At 44.3% G+C, this 7,278-nt stretch overlaps 1 non-coding gene across 1 annotated transcript; it reads right to left on the reverse strand.

Moving 5' to 3' along the window:
* Positions 1-6,841: 6,841 nt before the first annotated feature.
* Positions 6,842-6,948, reverse strand: LOC113710763 (small nucleolar RNA R71). Its single transcript, XR_003452949.1, has one exon. It is a non-coding gene; the product is annotated as a small nucleolar RNA R71 (small nucleolar RNA).
* Positions 6,949-7,278: the final 330 nt, after the last annotated feature.

Here is a 7,278-nt window from a genome sequence, read left to right on the forward strand (position 1 = left end):
TAGCGAACAACTGTTGATCCAGTACTTCTATGAAGGGCTCCAGTCAACTGACAGGGGTATTATTGACGCTGCGAGTGGAGGAGCCCTGGCGAACAAAACACCGAGGGAAGCATGGGACCTTATTGAAGCCATGGCAGAAAACTCTCAGCAGTTCGGCTTCCGTGAGAACACTCCTACCCGTAGAGTCAATGAAGCAGAGACGTCATCCATCCAGCAGCAACTGTCAGAGTTGACGTCTGCTGTCAGGCAATTGGCCATGAGAGACACACCGCGAGCAAAGGTGTGTGAAATCTGCACTAGCATGGACCACTGCACGGATTTGTGCCCCATTTTGCAAGAGAACGGGGCGGAACAGGTAAATATGGCCGGAGGCCTGCCCGCGCCCCGCAGGCAGTATGACCCGTATTCCAACACATACAACCCCGGTTGGAGAGACCATCCCAACCTCAGTTATGGGAACAGGCAACAAGGTTCATTCCCGAATCGTCCACCAGGATTCCACCAGCCTTGGCAACCAAAATCTCAACCCTCATCCTCCAATTCAGAGAGTTCCTTGGAGGATCTAGTCAAGAACCTGGCCACGACTACTACTAACCTGGTCACGACTACTACACAGCTTCAAGAGGAGATCAGATCATTGGCCGCGAAAACCGAGCAGCTCCAGCAGGGCACCAAAGCTGACAAGAAGGACCAAGATGTTCGAATAAGTCAACTGGCAACTGCCATCAACCGCTTGGAATCTCACGTTTATGGGAAACTGCCATCGCAGCCCCAGGAAAATCCCAAGAATGTAAGCGCCATGACACTGAGGAGTGGTAAGGAGTTGGAAGGGGCTAAAGTGAAAAATTCGAAAAGCAAAAGTGAGGAGGAGATAGAAAAGGAGATTGAAGAGGAAGGGCGCATTCGCGAAGAGCCTAAGGTAACATCTATTCCTTCGATCCCTATTAAATCTAATATAGCTCCTTTTCCTTGCAGGTTGGAAAAGACAAAGAGGGCAGAAAAGGAAAAAGAAATCCTGGATGTGTTCCGCAAAGTTCAAGTAAACATCCCCCTATTGGACGCGATCAAACAGGTACCCAAGTACGCAAAGTTCTTGAAAGACTTGTGCGTTAACAAAAGAAAGCTAAGGGGTGATGAAAGAGTGATGGTAGGAGAGAATGTATCAGCTGTACTTCAAAGGAAACTCCCACCCAAATGCGGAGATCCAGGTATGTTTGCTATCCCCTGTAAGATTGGCCATTCTAGTATCAAAAAGGCCATGATAGATTTAGGGGCTTCTATTAATGTGATGCCTAAGTCAATCTATGATTCCCTAAATTTAGGACCTTTAAAAGAAACGGGGATAATAATTCAATTGGCTGATCGTACATGTGCTTACCCGGATGGGATAGTTGAGGATGTTTTAGTGCAAGTAGATGGATTAATTTTTCCTGCTGATTTTTACGTGCTTTACATGGATGATAGAAGTGCCCCGAATCCATCACCCATTATATTAGGAAGACCATTTTTGAGTACTGCCCAGACTAAAATTGATGTTAGTAAGGGTACTCTCACGATGGAATTTGATGGAGAAATAGTCCACTTTAACATTTTTGATACAATGAAACATCCTGTTAACTCTCATTCTGTGTTTGCTATGTATACCATTAATCCCTCTGTGCAAGAATTTTCTAAGTTTGCTTGTAGGGGTAGATTCAAGGTTGCTACGAACAAGTCCTATAGGATGAAAGCAATTCATGAGGTAAAAATGGAGAGAAAATTTAGGGAAAAAGTTGCACTCAATGGCCATGTGGATCCTGGAGGAGGGCCACCAATTACAAGGAAAATTCAATTACATCCAGACTAAAGAGTGGTGCTATGTCTAGCCAAAGACATTAAAGAAAGGCGCTACTTGGGAGGCAACCCAAGACTATTTGTTTTAGTTTTCATGCATTTTTGAAGTTTTAATTATGTATTAGTGTCAATTGATGGTTTGATGTTTTGTGGCAGGAGATTAGTGGTTAGGCGTGCCCACGCCAGGTGGTCACGCCTGAGGGAAAGGAATTTTCGCTCAGGTTCTGCGAACTCCATAGTAGTTAGACGTGCCCACGCCAGGTGGTCACGTTCCAAGGGAAGAAATTTTCGATCAGGTTCTGCAAACTCCATAGTAGTTAGACGTGCCCACGCCAGGTGGTCACGCCTGACGGAGGAAATTTTCGCTCAGGTTCTGCGGGCTTCAGGGCAGTTGAGCGTGCCCACGCCAGGCCCCAGCCGTCGCTGCCCGCCGCCGCCGCCCATCGCAGACCGCACGCGCAACCCAGACCGTGCGCGCAGACCGCACGCCTCCGCCACGCTCACTCCACCCCAGCGCCCAAGCGCGCTCCCTGCGCGCGACGCAGCCCAGCGATGCCGCCCCTGCGCGCCGCTCCTGCGCGCGATCCAGCCCAGGCGCGCGAGCCCTCTGCGTGCCAGCCTCCTCCGCGCCCACCCTGCTCCAGTCCGCTGCCCAGTCCGCCGCCCGCCTGAAGTCGCACAGTCTACCAGCCAGGCGCGCGCATCTCCAGCAGGTCATTGCGCGCGATCATCAAGACCACCATCGCAGGCCACGCGCGTCCCTCCTCAACCTGTCAAATGAGCTGAAAAATTTTTCTCCGGTGATATCCCTCTTTCATTTTCTGTCTCTAAGTAGCTGAGGCCAGATTACTAGCTTTTATTAGCTAATGCCAGATTTTAATTTCTTAGCTGAGGCCAGATTTTTGATTTGCTAGCTGAGGACAGAAAATTGGTGCTTGTTTGGGTGCTGTGGCATATCTGTGGATTGATTGTTGATTATTTGGTTAACGTTGTGCCCACCCAGTGATATTTGGGGAAAGCTCTTACTCTAGTTGTCTGTTTAATTCGTTTTTGGGGGAATTTTGCTGTGTTTGTCTAATTAAATAGTTTTTGGGTTGAATTTGTGGTATTTTGGGAAAATTTTGCTGCTGACAGGTTTAACTAATTCTTGGGGATGTGTTCATCGGCCGTTTCTGCACTTGTCTGTGATTGGAAGCTGTATTTAGTTGTCATTTGCTTTGTTGGCTGTTTGTTGACCTCTTTGGAATCCCATTTCCTTGCCTCCACCTTGCCCTCTGATTTCCAATGACTAAACCAAAAAAATAAGGGCCAGAGCACATGGACACTCGTATGGATCGGATGGAGCGTCAAATGGGCGGGATGGCCCAGAATATAGCGCAGTATCTCCATCACGTGGGCTTCCGCCCGCCTTTCCCTCCGCAGCCATGATTTGAATTTCTGCCCTCCTCCGTTGTCAGGGAAGTGTCGTTGCCCCAATACCTCTAATTTGGTCTTACTTTGCTTACATTGAGGGCAATGTAAGGTTTAGGTGTGGGGGAGGGTTAACTATGCTTTGGTTGTGCTTTTCGTTGTCTGATTGAGTTTTTCCTTGCCTTAGTAGTTGTCTTTTCTTTGAACGATGATGAATGCGAATTGGGATATAAGCGTACATAGTAAGTTCATGCCATGGGGTGTTCCACTTTCCTTGATACTAAATTGATTGATTAATATGCTGAACTTGACATAAATTTGACCACTTGTGCGATTTTTGGGCCTAATTTTTCGTTTGATTGAGTGGTTAGTGCACATGGTTTGTCATTCTAGAACTTGCTCGGTTATGCATGTCAAGACCACATTTACATGAGTTTAATGCATTAAAATGATAGGGCACCTAGGAATGAGCCATTTTGGACTTTCTTAAAACCGACCCTTGGATTATTTACTACCATTAGGGAGCCAAGTTGAGCCTTAACTCCTACTCTTCGCTTGAGACCCTAGTTCCTAGCCGTAAAACATCTCTTTAGACTTTCTTTTTGTACCTCGTGTGAAGAAGTGCTTTGATTTCATTATACAGACTTTTGGAGTATTATTCGAAGGGCATTACACCCATTTATGCACCGAAAAAAAAAACAAAAAAAAAACAAAAGAAAAAAGAAGGGATGTGAAAAGAAGACAAAGTGCAGGAAACCAGCAAGTCAAGTTGACCTTTAGGGTGCTGGTTGGGAGTATTGAAAAAAAAAGCAAAAGAAAAAAAAAAAAAAAAGGGGGAAAAGAAAACGAGAGGGGAAGTAGATGAATGAAAAAGGAGAAAAGTCGAAAGCCGTGGCAAATGCCAATGTACTCCACTTATAAGATGGTTGAGATGCCTTGAAGCTTCAAATGTACAAGAATCTGTGTAATGAATTTCTGAGCACTTTCTTTATACTTTTGCACCCTTTCTACTCCTTTTTATCCTACCTTCTCACCCTAGCCCCATTACAACCTTTTGAAGTCCCTTGATTGCTGCATTTAAATTCATAAGTAAGTGGTAGAGATATGATATAAGAGCAAGCTTATGGTAGTGTCATTCTATTGTGTTGATTTGAGAGCCATCTTATATACATTTCATATACACTTTGGAGTGAATGAGTGCACGTTGAACTGCGAGCGTTGCTGATTTAGTATATTCTGATTTCGATAAGGTTATTGGGGAACTTGGAATGCCATTCTTGGTGTGAACTGCTGTGATTTGCTTAGCATCTTGATTTTACTTCTGAGTTAATTATGCTTGAGGGCAAGCATAGTTCAGGTGTGGGGGAGATTGATAGGTTGCATTTTAGTGGGTATTTTGGGCGTTATTGCATAATTAATTGACTGAATATTTTCGTTAATTGGGTGGATTTTACTAATATTCTGTTTTGGGTGCTAATTGCAGGAATGGGTGCCGAAAAGTGCTTAAATTTAACTTTTAGGAGATTCGTCGGACGTGGGGCCCGTTTGAGAAGCGGAAAAAAACCTAATTGTAATAGATTTTATTTTAATATATATTTCTAGGGAGTCTTGCTGCAATTTTGAGAAGTAACAATTTGTAATTTATCTCTGGCGCGGCTTAGGTTAGAGAGGGGTCTTCGTTTTTGGTTTTTGAATGAGAGGAGAGAGCCGCAGCCTGGAGGGGAAAAAGGCAACGGACAGAAGCCATCATTGTTGACTTGTGAGAAACGAATTCTTCATGTTTTGACTTGACAACTTGAGAAATCAAGCAATTGAGAAACTTTCACTCTCGTGTATCTTGACTTCAATTGGAAAAAGGAAGAAAGCTTAAAGGAGCCGCCATTGTTGACTTTGCTCTTGGGCTGTCCTACCTTGTGCGAATCGAATTGGAGAACAAAAGCAATCTCTCGTATGTTTCCACTTAACAATCGAGAGCAATACAAATTTGAGCTTTCTCCTCCTGTGGTGGACCGAAGCGGGATAATCGAAGTGCAAACCTTTCTCAGTTTTCCACGCGCGGTTTGTCCTCCATTAATGGAGGGCTAATTCTCTAATTCTAGTCAAGGGACAGCTGATGAATTGGTTCAATTAATGCTGTGAGATCTAAACCGCTTTTAATTATTTCCTCCGTTTATTGGTATTTATATGTTCTTTGCTTTTAACTGTTATAGCTCTTGTGTATGATTGATTAGTGCGCAATAATTAATTATTCATATAGGCTATTTTGCTAAATAGAGGTAATTGAATCCGTAATTGTTCGTTACCTCTATCCCAGTAGCAACTGGTATAATTGGGTTTATGTCAGGGGAATATATGATCTAGCTTAAATAAACCCTCGTAGCGTGTTTATTGGTTAGGATTGGGCCTTTCTAATTATTAATGCAATCTGGAAATTGAATCCTACGGTCGTACCTAGGGTTGTTTTTGGGTTAGAGAAATAGCTAACGGTCGTACCTTGGCTATCGATAAATTAAGGAAGGGTTGGTTGTTTAGCGCGTGCGAGACAACTAGAACCAATCTATTAGTAAATGTTGGAATTACCTTTGAATCAATGATCAGTGCATGAACCATTTCTGAAGTATACCCTTGGCTAGAGTTTCTCTCATTTATTTCTTTTAATTAATTATTTTCTGCAGTTAATTTGTTTAGTTGGCATTTGATACCAAAACCCCCCATTAATCTTGATTTGAAAAGAAACAAATATCTCTCCAGTCCCTGAGGAGACGACCCTGCTTACCACTATCTACTAGTTAGAGAACTCAGTTAAATAATTGATTCAGGTATATCGGATTAAGCAAACTCTTCGGGAACAGGGTGAATCAAGTAACCCATTGCACACCTAGAGTCCCTGCTCCAGTACTCGAATTGATTACTAGCTGTTGCAGGTGGTAGTTAGGATTTATTTATTATTATTGCACAGGTTCGGCACCTGTCAATTTTTGGCGCCGTTGCCGGGGACTGGCGTCTGAATTAGTTGTTTCTTTTTGAATTCAGTTTTTATTTTGTTTTATTTTATTTTTCTTTTTCTTGGTACTTTTGCTAGTTTATGCCCCGTTCTTCTCGCACAGGTGACTTGGTATACGATCCTGAGGTTGAGAAGGCAGCACGTAGGCGAAGGCAAGAGACCAAGAGACAAAAAGAAGGGTACTCATTTTCTGAAAACGAGTCAATAGAAGACGAATTGAGCATGGCCAACACCCAGACATTACGGGAGCTGGCTACCCCAGAACTGACTCATCAGCCCTTGTGCATCACGTTCCCAACTCTGGCTGAGAATACCTCATTCGAGTTGAAATCGGGGTTGATTCAACTCCTACCTTCGTTCCATGGCCTTTCTGGTGAGGAACCCCACAAACATATCAAGGAATTCGAAGTGGTTTGCTCTAGCATGAAACCCCCTGCGGTCACCGAAGAGCAAATACGACTCAGGGCTTTCCCTTTCTCTCTCAAGGATGCAGCGAAGGATTGGCTATACTACCTACCTGCAGGTAGTATCACCACGTGGGCACAGTTGAAAAAGAAATTTCTGGAAAAATTTTTTCCCGCATCCCGGGTTGCGAGTTTGAGAAAGGAAATATGCAGTATCAAGCAGTACTCCGGGGAATCATTGTACGATTATTGGGAAAGGTTCAACAAGTTGTGCAAGGGATGCCCACAGCATCAGATTAGCGAACAACTGTTGATCCAGTACTTCTATGAAGGGCTCCAGTCAACTGACAGGGGTATTATTGACGCTGCGAGTGGAGGAGCCCTGGCGAACAAAACACCGAGGGAAGCATGGGACCTTATTGAAGCCATGGCAGAAAACTCTCAGCAGTTCGGCTTCCGTGAGAACACTCCTACCCGTAGAGTCAATGAAGCAGAGACGTCATCCATCCAGCAGCAACTGTCAGAGTTGACGTCTGCTGTCAGGCAATTGGCCATGAGAGACACACCGCGAGCAAAGGTGTGTGAAATCTGCACTAGCATGGACCACTGCACGGATTTGTGCCCCAT

Source organism: Coffea arabica, chromosome 9e (genome assembly GCF_036785885.1).
Source record: "Coffea arabica cultivar ET-39 chromosome 9e, Coffea Arabica ET-39 HiFi, whole genome shotgun sequence".
Lineage (NCBI taxonomy): Eukaryota > Viridiplantae > Streptophyta > Magnoliopsida > Gentianales > Rubiaceae > Coffea > Coffea arabica.